The 13,299-nt window shown below is 39.6% G+C and overlaps 1 non-coding gene across 1 annotated transcript; it reads right to left on the bottom strand.

The window, feature by feature from the left end:
• Nucleotides 1-2,060: 2,060 nt before the first annotated feature.
• On the bottom strand, nt 2,061-2,166 carry LOC145569566 (small nucleolar RNA R71). The gene has a single exon (XR_014096159.1). It is a non-coding gene; the product is annotated as a small nucleolar RNA R71 (small nucleolar RNA).
• Between the last annotated feature and the right edge of the window lie 11,133 nt (nt 2,167-13,299).

Here is a 13,299-nt window from a genome sequence, read left to right as displayed (position 1 = left end):
TTCCTTGACTTGTTTTGTAGGAGTGTTAAGTTTCCCGAGATTTGATCACCAAGGAGAAAGCTCGAGTGCATTCAAGAAAGTTGATGGAGCTAAGTTCGGGATTCCAAATATGCAATTCAAGCTAGCTCCGCAAGCTCGAGGGCCTTGGAAGCAATGCTTTGGCTTGAGGCGTTCAAGTGCTTAGAAGATAAAGGAGTTACCCTTCCCACGAGCATCTCCTTGAGTGCACCAATGATTGGGATGCTCGGGAGCGCGGAGATTGATCGAGCAAGCGAAGGAGGCAAGGCCATGAGCACCAAGCAAGGGTGCGCGCGTGCGGCACAGGGGGTGCGTGCACACAGACACACCTGTGCGCGCGTGCGGCTTGGTGGTGCGCACGCACCAGGTGCCCCGCCCCCCTTCGCTCGTTTCTTCTATTTATACCCTTAGACTTTTCCTTTTTAGGGGGGACGAATTATTTTTGTACTTGACACTTATTTTCCAGATTTAGTAGAGAGAGAAGCTTAAGATTACTAGATTATACTTGAATTTGATCTTTGATTTCAACTTGATCTTGGATTTCTTCTTCTCATCAATGAAAGTTTGTGAGAATTCTTCCCTTTAAATTTACTTTTATTGCAATTTCCTTTAATTCTTGAATGTTTGATATGAATTTCATTCTTTGCTTTAGAATTTGTTGAGTGATTGAATTCCTTCTTAATTAAACTTGAAATGAATATGATTGTGATTGAATTTGTTGTGCTTTTTATTTTCATCATGATTAGTGAGTAGGTTAGTTGTTAGGGAGAAGGGGAAGCATGTTAGATTGATGATTTTGCTAATTGATGATCCTTGATTGATTGAATTGTTGCAATTAAATTGGTTTACATAGTTGTGCATGCGATTAATTAGACTAGGAGTGATCAACCTATAAGATTAATCTAGATTGCATTGCAAATTTCAATGACATGAACCCTTGATTTGAGAATTTCTTTAATTGATTGAATTTGATTGTGATTTTCCTAGTTAGCCATTCATAGTGAACCCTAGCTTAGCTTATAGGAGATAGTTCTTGAATTTCTTTGATTGCAAGTATTGTTTGTCCTTTGCAATATTTGAATTGATTGAGTGATCCTTCAATTAGCATAATCATTGAGCTTGCATATGGAACCTATATCCCTAGTGTTTAGTATATTGAATTTCTCGATTTATCTAGCTTTCTCGATACCTTAGTTACCAACCATATCTTTCTACAATCTTCGAAGTAGCTTTACCTAGGCTATAGCTTGCACCTAATCATTCCTTTGGGTTTGACCCTTGACTTACCATATACTCATGTTGGGTTGGTCGAGTGTTTATAAATTTTGTTTGGCTCTAGGAAAGGGTAGAAAATGACCTACTTTTCCCTACGTCAAAAATGGCGCCGTTGCCGGGGAATGATATTGGTGCTTTGTTATAGTTGTTGAGTCTATTTCATCTTTAATTGAAAATACAAAAAGATTTTCTTTTAGGCTACACTTGTAGCCGTGCTACTAACCATTTCTTTTGAGATTTTATACATAGAGCACGTGGTCGTTCACTAGTGCCATTTGATCCGGAAATTGAGAGAACTATTGCAAGGTTAAGGGGTGCTAGAAGATCTTTGAGCCCTAGCATTTCAAGTGAAGAAGAACCACAATAAAAGGAACAAGCAAGAATGGGAGAAAATCCAAGGGTGGCGTTGAAAGAATTGGGGATTCCTGGTGCATATAGATTTAAGAGTGGGATTGCTCCACCTACAACACTGACGAATGACTTTGAAATAATACCGGTAATGATCACTTTGATAGAGAGGCGACAATTTAACGGGGCCAAGCATGAAAGCCCGCTAAATTATCTCAAGGAGTTTGAAAAATATTGCAATACTATCAAGGTGAATGGAATTTCCCAAGAATTCATCCGCCTCAAGCTTTTTCCCTTTTCACTCATAAGGCGTGCCTTGGAATTTCTAGACAAGGAGGTCAAGCCGAATTCTCTAAGGACATGGAATGAAGTGACCAAGGGGTTTCTATCCCGTTTCTATCCACAAAAGAAAACGGCGGAGGCTAGAGCTTTGATTCAAGGTTTCAAGCAAAAGCCTAGTGAGAGTCTCTATGAAGCATGGGAGAGATACAAAGAGTATCAAAGAGAATGTCCTCACCGCGGAATTCCTTCCTACCAAATTATTCAAATTTTCTATGGAGGTCTTAGTCCTCAAGGAAAACCATGTTTAGATGGAGGAGCCGGAGGTCCTATCATGAACAAAATGGAAGAGGAAGTGGTAGACATAATTGAAGACGTAGTAAGGTATTATAGACATTGGCAAGATGGAGAAAGAGAGTCAACTAGCAAGAGTAGCTCTTCAGTGTACTTGGTTGATCATCTAAATGCAATCAACAATCTATCCTCACAAGTGACAAACTTGGGGAATGAGATGTCCGCTATCAAGGCGAAGATGAAAAGTGCTACCTACCAAGTTTCTTCCCTCCCAATCTAAGGGGAGAGGTATGTCTTCTAATTCTCAACCCCCTCCCTCTTCTAGTAACATGCCTAATGAATGCTTGTTTTATGATGATTGTGGGTCGTATGATCGTGATGTTTCTAATTGCCCTCATGCATTTATGGATGTTTGTGATGATCAAGATGGAAATGTGAATGAGCATGTGAACTATGTGTCAAACAATAATGATTCTAGGTTTGAGAATCAAAGAGGTCAATGGAATAGGAATTACAACAACCATGGCAATTTTGACAACTACAACCAAGGTGGTGATAATAAGAACCATGGGAACCAAAATTCCCGAGGTAACTATAACAACTAAGGTTATAGTAGCCATAATCATAACCAAAATTATGGAATCATAACCAAGGTTATGGTAACCATAATCAAGGTAGAGGTAATTGGAACAATCAAAATAGGGGAAATTTTCAAAATAACTCTTAAAAAGGTCCCCCACCCGGTTTTGCTCCAAAGACCCAAAATGATAATTCCTATGTTCAATCCTCTTCTTCTTCTCATAGAACCAATTTGGAAGAAATCATTGAAAACCAAACAAAGTTGTTGAACACTTACATGACTGTAAGTGACAAGAAATTTAATGAAATGATGACTCATAATAAGATGCTTGAAAACCAAATTTCTCAACTTGCTAATACTTTGAAAGACCAGGCTAGTCCTTCTTATCTACCTTCCCAAGGCCTAGATCCCAAGAGACCGGTCAATGCTATTGTCACAAAGAGTGGTAAGGTTCTTTAGGATAGTTTTCCTAGCAAGAGTGAGACCAAGGAGGCCACAAAAGAGGTTTTGGTAGAAGATGAGAGAGATGGTGCATCTTTGAGTGAGGTTGAGATTGAGAAACCTAGTGAGGTGAGAGTGGAGAAAGAAATTTTGAAACCCAAGATTCCTTACCCACAAAAATTCATGGGACACAAGTTAGATGAACAATTTGGAAGTTTTATTGACATGCTTAAGCAACTTCACCTTTCTCTACCATTTACCGAAGCTGTCACCCAAATGCCCAACTATGCAAAATTCCTCATAGACATTTTGAGCAGTAGGAGGACTTGTGATGGCATAGAAACGGTGAACTTGACCGAGAATTGCAGTGCAATCATAATGAACAAGATGCCACCTAAGCTAAAAGATCCCGGAAACTTTTCCATCCCTTGTGCTATTTACTAAATGAAAATTGAGAACGCCTTGTGTGACCTAGGAGCTAGTGTTAGCCTTATGCTATATTCGGTGTACCAAAGACTTGAGCTAGGGGAACTCTTACCTACTAATATCACTTCGCAATTAGCCGATACGTCAATTAAGTTTCCTAAGGGTAAGGTAGAGGATGTCCCTTTAAGGGTTGGAAAATTTGTTATTCCGGTGGATTTTGTTGTGCTTGAGATGGACGAAGATGTTAACATTCCTATCATTCTAGGGAGACCATTCCTTACTACTTCGGGTGCTTTGATAGATGTGAAAAGTGCTAAAATTTCACTCAAAGTAGGGGATGAGGTTATAGAATTTAACTTGAATGATAGTATGAAGTATCCAAGTTCTTCTCTAGAAAATTGCATGTTGATTGATTCTCTTGATCATGTTGTGTCTTCCATGCATGAGCAATTGCTCACTTCTAATGATGCTCTTGAGAATGTTTTGTTGAATAAGGAAAAGATAGGTACTCCTAGCAAGGAGAATGGCTTTGTATGAAGATGTGCTCAATGGAAGCCTTGAGGATGTTGAAGAGCAAATGTGTATGAGCATTTCTAGCCAAGAAGCGTTGCAAGTGGCTACATCAAAGGAAGGTAAAGGTGTGCCAATGGTTGAGCTCAAACCTCTTCCATGACACCTTAGGCATGAACTCTTGGGACCCAACTCAACCTATCCCGTGATTGTTAGCTCTTCTTTGAGTGAGCGCCAAGCTCAAGAGTTGTGTAATGTTATGAGAAAGCATCAAGGTGCTTTGGGTTATACCGTTGATGACCTCAATGGTATAAGCCCCGCTTTATGTACACATCACATAACCCTTGAGGAGGGTGCTCTACCTTCTATTGAGAGACAACGAAAGCTACATCCCTAAATGGGAGAAGTAGTGAAGAAGGAGATCACCAAACTTTTGGATGCGGGAATTATATTCCCCATCTCAAGTTTTAGGTGGGTCTCTCCCGTTCATGTTGTCCTAAAGAAGGGAGGCATGACCGTCGTCGCGAATAAAGGTGAGCTCATTCCGACGAGGATTGTCACGGGATGGAGGATGTGTATAGACTATAGACGTCCAAACACATCCACCAAGTTAGATCACTTCTCCATTCCTTTCATTGATCAAATGCTTGAGAGACTAACGAGGCACAAGTTCTATTGTTTTCTTGATGGTTATTTGGGATTTTATCCAAATCCCTATCCACCTGGATGACCAAGAGAAAACAACCTTCACTTGTCCATATGGTACGTTTGCTTATAGGAGAATGTCGTTTGGCTTTTGTAATGCTCCCGCAACATTTTAAAGATGCATGATGAGTATATTTGGAGATATGTTAGAGGAGGAAATGGAAGTGTTTATGGATGACTTCTTCGTAGGCGGCGTTTCATTTGAGGCATGTCTTGAAAACCTTGAGAAATGTTTGGCAAGGTGTGAGAAGGTGAACTTGGTCTTAAATTGGGAGAAATGTCACTTCATGGAAGGCATAGTCCTTGGCCATAAGATTTCTCACAAAGGGATAGAGGTGGACAAAGCAAAAATTGAGGTTATTGAGAAGCTTCCACCTCTGGTCAATGTGAATGGAGTGAGATCTTTCTTAGGACATGCCGGGTTTTATAGAAGATTCATCAAGGATTTCTCGCTCATTGCAAAGCCCCTCAATGATCTTCTTCAAAAGGATACCGAGTTTGTATTTGATGATAAGTGTTTGGAGGCATTCAATAAATTGAAGAAGGCTCTAATCTCTACTCCTATTGTTCAAGCCCCAAGATGGGATTTACCTTTTGAGTTGATGTGTGATGCGAGTGATTCGGCAATTGGAGGTGTCTTGGGTCAAAGAGTGGAAAAGAAGCTACATGTGATCTATTATATGTCCAAGACTTTAAATGGTGCTCAAAGGAACTACACCATAACAGAAAAGGAGTTTTTGGCTATTGTTCATGCCTTTGAGAAATTTCGTTGTTATTTGTTGGGTTCTAAGACCATTGTCTTCACGGATCATGCGGCTGTCAAGTACCTTTTTGCCAAGAAAGAATCCAAGCCTAGGTTGATCCGGTGGGTGCTCGAACTTCAAACTTTTGATATTGAGATTAGGGATAAGAGTGGAGAAGAAAATGTTGTGGCGGATCATCTTTCTCGTCTTGAAGATTCTCAAATTCATGATGATGGTTCTCCAATTGAGGATAGGATGCTTGATGACTTCTTATATGGTATTGAGGCAAAGGAGCTCCCATAGTTCGCTGACTTAGTGAACTTTCTTGCATGTGGGGAGTTTCCACCTTCCTTTTCTAAGAATCAACGAAAGAAGCTCAAGAGAGAGGCAAGACACTATGCGTGGGATGATCCCATCTTGTACAAGCGAGGAGTCGATGTCTTACTTAGGTGTTGTGTTCCAAATGAAGAGGTGCCTAATGTTCTGAAGATGTGCCACTCGGATCCGAGTGGTGGCCATATGGGTGTTTCTAAAACCGCCACCAAGATTCTTCAAAGCGGTTTATGGTGGCCACATCTCTTCAAGGATTCATGGAGTTTTGTTAAGACATGCGACCGTTGTCAACGAGTTGGGAATATCTCCAAGTAAAATGAGATGCCTCAACAACCTATTCTTGAATTAGAGGTATTTGATGTTTGGGGAATTGATTTTATGGGACCATTTCCCTCATCTTTTGGAAATCAATATATTCTTGTGGCGGTGGATTACGTGTCTAAATGGGTTAAGGCCATTGCTTCCCCAACTAATGACCACAAAGTGGTAATGAAGTTGTTCAAGAAGGTCATTTTTCCAAGGTTTGGTGTACCAAAGGCAGTGATAAGCGATAATGGTTCTCATTTCATTCACAATGCCTTCCAAAAGATGTTGCGAAAGCATGGAGTTCATCAACGATTCGACCTGCCAAATCATGCTCAAACAAGCGGCCAAGTTGAGGTTTCCAATCATCAAATCAAGTTAATCCTTGAAAAGACGGTTGCAAGAGATAGGAAAGATTGGTCGGACAAGTTAGATGATGCTCTTTGGGCTTATAGAACGGATTTTAAGAAACTTATAGGTACCACTCCATACCGCCTAGTCTATGGCAAATCATGCCATCTCCCGGTAGAACTCTAACACCGTGCTTTGTGGGCAATCAAGAAGATAAACTTTGATTTAGCAAGTGCGGGGGAGAAAAGGTGGTTAGATCTTCATGAGCTAGAGGAGCTTCGATTTGATGCTTATAATTGTGCTAGTATTTAAAAAGCTCGTTCTAAGGAAACTCATGATAAGCTTATTGGGAAGAAAGAGTTTTGTGTTGGTGATAAAGTTCTTCACTACAATTCGAAAATGAAGTTGTTTCCCGGAAAGCTCATGTCAAGATGGAGCGGTCCTTACTTGGTTAAGAATGTCTTTCCTAGTGGTGTTGTAGAGGTTTCAATGATGGATTCTTCGTCTTCGTTTAAGGTCAATGGCCATCGACTCAAGAAGTATTTCGATGGTGCTTTTGTTGGCCTTATTCACATATTGCTTCTCCGACAACCACCTTAATAGGTGGAGAACGTCGAGCTATGACGTTAAACAATCGCTTCCCGGGACGCAACCCGGTTTTCTAACCCTTTTCTTTTGATTTTTCAATTCTCTATATTTCTTTTATTTTTGAGAATTTTTCTTATTCTTCTTTGTTTTCTTGATTTTAGGTACCAGAGATTGGATCGATGAAAATTTCCAACAATTTCGGTGTTAATTCAAGGTTTCATGAGGTTTCGTTAAGCTTAGGTGAAGGAGTTAGTAGGGTTACATGCTCTCGTGTTTGAGTTTTCATGACTTTTTATTCATAATCGAGTGATTTTCGAATTATTTTTTGTGTGATTTTTAAACACTTGATCATGGCTCTAGTTAGCGCCGATGAGAGCGCAAGCACGAGAGTATGTTCATGAGCGGAATTTTCTTGTTTGGTGCGCACACATCATAGGTTGCGCGCGCGCACCAAAAGGGTCAGGAATTTACGCTCATTTTGATGAAATTTGACGGATTTTGAACCCCCCCATTCCCCCCTGGTGCGTACACACCACCCTCCCAGCGCGCGCACCAAGAGGGTCAGAATTTTCGGCTTCGTTTTGGTGCGTCTCAAGCAATCTCAGCCCCCCCCAAGACACTACCTGGTGCGCACGCACCACCTGGCTGAGCGCACGCACCAGGTAGGTCAGCGTTTATCACTTTTCTTGCACAATTCCGAGCAGCAAGCCTAGCCCTCTGCCGTAGCTGGTGCACACGCACCAACCCAGCTGTGCGCAGCACCAGCGACAGCAGCAACACCCCCTATTTCGTGTCCTCTTCTCCCTAGTTCACCCTTTTTTACTCCATTTTCTCTACCCCCTAATTCCCCCTTATTCATCCCGTTCCAAACCTTTGCTAATTCACTTAAATACACCATTCTTAATATCATTTCTTCACAAATTACATTAAATTATAATCAATTCTTTTCAAAAACAAAATAAAGCAAATAAAAACTCTGAAATTTTCGAATTCAAATTAGAAAATTTGAGCTAAATTTTGAATTTTGGAATTTTGTTTTGGTGTTTGAAACTTGACTTTGGGTGTTCTATTTGTTCTATATTCCTTAAATTGTGCAATTTGCAAGTAATTCAAAGCTTCATTGAGGTATAATTTCTCACTTTCTAGTCATCTTCTTCCTCATTTTTGAAGCTTGAAACCCTTGTTTTTGCTTTCATGGTAGAACTCCATTGTTGTTTCTTTTAGCTTGTAATTTGTTTTGAATGATGTTATTGGATGTTATATTGAAGCTTTTTCATGATGAATTTGTATGCCTTGCTTGAATCCTTGATTCACCATTGTTGGTCATTTTATCTCTCATGGGTATTCTATATGATAGCTTCATTTCTTTGATAATTCAATGTTTTGGGATTAATTTGCTCATAATGATTCATGATTTGGTCTTTTGTGTCCAATTTTGCCTTTACTTCATGACTAGTTGCTTCAAGCTTATGTCTCAATATTCATGTCATAGTTCATGTGTGACCATTTTTTGTTTCATTTTTGAATAAATAATGTTTGTGCTTGACTTTAGAGCAATTTCTTTTGAATATTCTTGAACAATGATAATTGTAAATGAATTGCTCATGAATTGCTTTGCTTCTTGTAGATGGCCCCTATCCGTCATAAGAAGCGCGCTAGAACAAGTTCAAGCAATGCTAGGAGCGTTGTTCCACCTCCTCCCGAGGTGGTAGAAACATACGGCATTGAATTCTCTAAGGAATTGCATTGGGATCGGTTCAAGCAACTATCCAAGCGGAAGCTCAAGTCAACAAGATTCTACGATAAAACAATAACCAAACTACTTGGAATTGATGTTTACGTTCGCTACCTAGCCAAGAACCTCGGTCTCTTAGAGTTCTTAGATTTGAGCACCCCTACCTATGCTAGGGTGACGCATGAGTTTCTATCATCCCTTGAAGTGGTCCGAGAGTCAAGTGGTGACTCTTCAAGAACTTTGACCTTTCAACTTTTCAACAATGATCATCGGTTGTCAGAGTCACAACTTTGTTCGTACTTCCGGTTTCCTTGGGCCGTCGATGAAGACCATCTTGTCTATCCGGCCAATGGTAAAATGACTAGCCCGATCATGGATATGATGAACTCAAGTGGCGGCGGCGTATCTCCAATGAAAGGAAATATGAGCCTCAAACTTCCAAGTCCGCATCAATCGTTCATCCGGCAATGAGATACTTTAATCGTATTCTCACCTATGCCCTATGCTCTAAAGACTCTTTAGGAGCTATTTCCCGTGAGGAACTTTGTTGGCTATGGATTGCCGACCAAGAGCTGAGTCGCATTAGATCGAGCTTGTAGATTTTACTCAACATTTGATCAACCGATTTCTAGACATCCGAGATGGTGTTTCGCTTTCGGGGAGCATCCAAATTGGAGGCATGATCTCTATCCTCGCTCTTTGCCTCAATGATTCATATAAAGATTTGCTATGTAAGCTCGCTCCGATAGTCGACCCTCGGGAGAGGACACCTTCTCATTTCCTCAATGTTTATGCCCTTGTCAACTAAAAGTTCCTTGATCGTACCAAGAAGCATAATATTTTCATATGGAAGGTGTCCCGAGTGAAGGATTGGTTCTGAATTCCGAGTAAGGAGGCTACAAACCGTAAGACAAAGACAGATTCTTTAACTTGGAGACCTCAAAGTTGCAACATCGACCCCTCTCTTCGGAAGAAGACTAAACATACAAGAACCGCCTCCAATGATGTTCTCTCGACGGATTTCCAAGCTTTACCCCCGGTTAAACGGGGAGGTACTCTTATCCCTCCTTCTACTTCGTCTTTTACATTTGATTTATCTACTATTAATGCCAAGTTAGATTCCTTCACTAATGTCTTGTTTTCCATGCCTTTGGGGCGTGATCCTTCTCTTGGCTATGATTTTCATGCTGCTCAATTGTATGACTACCATGTGAGGAGGGGGGAGATTGAACCTTATTTGAACTACCCATACCTCCCGGTCCAACAAGGACCTATCCCTCAATGGGAACCCTTTGAGCCTACCGTGGGTCCTAGACCTTGTTACCCTTATTGGGAGGGTCCTCTTATCCTTCCTAGTGCTATCATGGGCACCACCCCGGCCACTTACGACTATAAGCGGCCCGGTGGATGCGATTATACATATGATCCCGCGAACCCTATGCCTTTCCCGAACCCCGAGACTTTTGGTTGGTGGGGATTATCGGGATAGCCGTTTTTAGATGATTGGTCTCATTTCTTTGAGTTAAACCGTGCTAGGAGGGAGGGTAGGTTAAAAGGGAAAGCTCCTATAGAGGTGAGTGAGATGGCTTAGAGACCGGTGAGGGGAGTTCTCATTCTACCCCTTACCATAGTGCGGAGTGAGACTATTGTGGCTACCCCCCTTTTTCTTTTGTGCTTTATATGTTGTTCTCTTTTGCCTATATGCTATTAGGTTTAGAGTTTAGGGGGTAGTTCATTCTGAGCTTGGGGGTGATTTATGTTGTTTGTGTGCTTCATTGTTTCCCTCCTCGCTATTGTAGTTCACTTCTGGTCTCTTTTGCTATTGGTATTGATCTCTATGTATCTCTTGCTTCTCTGTTGATGATGATGATGTATTTCTGTTGATTTCTCTGTCCAGTTCTTGGTATTGTTGTTTGTTTCGCTGATCGCTGTCTGCTGTGTATCTCTGTTTGTTTATGATTATGATTCCTGATGATGATTGTTTGATATCTTGTTTCCTAACTCTTCTTCTGTCTAATGATTCTACTTCCTGATTTCATTACTTGACCCTATTCCTGATGTTATCATATATTGCTTTTTCTTTATTTGCATACAGTTTCCTTGTTATATTTTTCTTTTCTTTGTATTGAAGTTACTAACAATTTTCTTTGTATATAGTCTATATTATTTCTCACCTTGCTTCATCGCTTATGCTTTGGATATTGATGCTTCATTAAGGTGCTCTTTCACTTTGTTTAATGTAGCATAGGTTCGACGCCTGGTGAGATCCTTCTAATCTTCTTTTTTTTTATTTTCTTTTCTTGGATGCTTAGTTTAGATTTAGATTAGGAGAAGTTGAACGGTTCGAGGATGTTTGCTTTCTAACACCTTATTGTGTTTGGGAACATTGGCGTTGTAGCCGAATGTTCACTTGTTTGTTGATTGGGATATATGTGTTAGCTTACTTCCTTGATGCTTTCTACTTCTCTTTCACCTTTCAATCTTTCTTCTTTATTTTTCCTTCTTGTAGATATTTCCTTTTAGTTTTCCTTTTTCTTTTTTATTCTTTATCTCTTTTCTCTTACATTTCTTTTTGAATTTTGCTTTCTAATGTTTTACTTTTACATCTTACCTTTGAAAAAAAAGGGGGGTTTTGTAAATAAAAATAAAATGTTTTTGAGGCATTGCTTTTCTTTCTTACTGATTTTTCTTTTGCTTTGAACTTAGTACCAATTGGACTTGCACATTGGCTATCATTCTTCCTACCATCAATGGTTTGCATGGTTTGAGAGTATCTTTGGTTGATTCTAGGATAGAGTATGCTAAGGTAGTTGTTTAAAGAACTATTGGGACCTTGAAGCCGGATTGTTTTGTTTTTGAAAACTCGCAATCGTTCCCCTTTGGTGAATTTGAAGCTTTTAGTGAGTTTTTGCCACATCCTTGTAAGGTTTCATTGTTTTTCAAGACTTCTACAATTACTTGCATGAGCGGCATGTATCCTTGGCTATTGCGGACCTAATCTTGAATCTTGACTCATAATTCTCAAACACGAGACAGAACCATCTAGGGAGGACAAAGACATCTTTTCGGGGCGGTAATTCTTCTTTCTAGGTTAATCTTCTTTATTTTTAGTTCTTGGGATTATATTTGCCTACTTGCTAACCATTTGAGCCTTTTCCCTTCTTTCAAGCCACATCTTTTAAACTTTGAGCCTTTTGTTTCTTTTTGTTCCATTTTTGGTTTTTGTGAAGCAATTGATCATGTTCTTGGAGATTGTGGTATATGAGGTTGGATATTGGTTCTTATTTGTAAGCAAGCTTGTGTTTTGTATATCTTGTGAAATAATGGCAAGTGAATAAATGAAAAAGCCGTCCATAGTTAAAAGAGGCGAGGACAATGAATAAAGTGAAAAATGAAAAATTGCAAAAATGAGAAAAAGCAAAGCAAATTCAAAAAGCTTTGGCAAAAATTGAAAAAAAAAAGTTAAGAAATGAAAAAGTTCAAAAACATTTTGATGTAAATGTTTCTCCCTATTTTAAGCATTAAGGACAATGCTTTGTTCTAGCTTGGGGGGAAGCGTATATGTGATTGTGGTTATAGCTTTGAATAAGCTTGGGGGTGTTAGTTTGTTTTTGTTTGGTGACTACTTAGTTTTGGTGTTTAGATTTGGCCAATCTTTGCTTCACAATTAAGGTGTACCACCAAATTCTAACTTTTAAGCCTACCCCCAACCTTTTGCCATTACGTTACAACCTTTGGGAAAGCCCTTTTGACCTAGTGGTTGAGTCATATACCGAGGGAGGGCACTATGAGTTAAAGCCTAAGGAGAGGGGATGCAAAGTCAAGATGTCGAGAAAACCTCAAATCTATTGTGTTTTCCGGTTCCTTCGAGGAACTATAGAGATGCTTGCTAAAAGAAGATTTGAAGCCAATTGGGAAAATATGCTAAAATTGTTTAGATGAAGGTGAATTACGTTTTGGTAGTTCTCTATACTTAGCATGTCCTATGTTTCGATCAACCCTCGATATCTTAGAACGTGCTTACCATTGTTGTTTTAGAAAGTTTGATATCCTTTCATGTTTTGACCATGTGCAAAAGTCCATTGTATAAACACCTCTTTTCTTTTCAAGGTTTTAATTTTCTCTTTTCTCCTCTTATGCTTTGCCTCCTTTTAATAAAGAGTTATGGGTTAATCTCTTAGGAAACCTTTACGAGAGCATCACTCGTCCTCTAGAGCGATCTAGGGGTTTAAATGGCTTGTCTTTAGTTGCTAAAATTGACCGTGATTCCTACGAAATTGAGTTAGTCTACATTCTTCTATTCTCTAGTCTTTCTTATTTCTTTCTTACCTAAATAATGTCATCATTTTACTTTAAGCTTGATTATGTTT

The sequence above is a fragment of the Chenopodium album genome, chromosome 11, assembly GCF_948465745.1.
Source record: "Chenopodium album chromosome 11, dcCheAlbu1.1, whole genome shotgun sequence".
Taxonomy (NCBI): domain Eukaryota; kingdom Viridiplantae; phylum Streptophyta; class Magnoliopsida; order Caryophyllales; family Amaranthaceae; genus Chenopodium; species Chenopodium album.
This window is presented reverse-complemented; position numbering and strand designations above follow the sequence as displayed.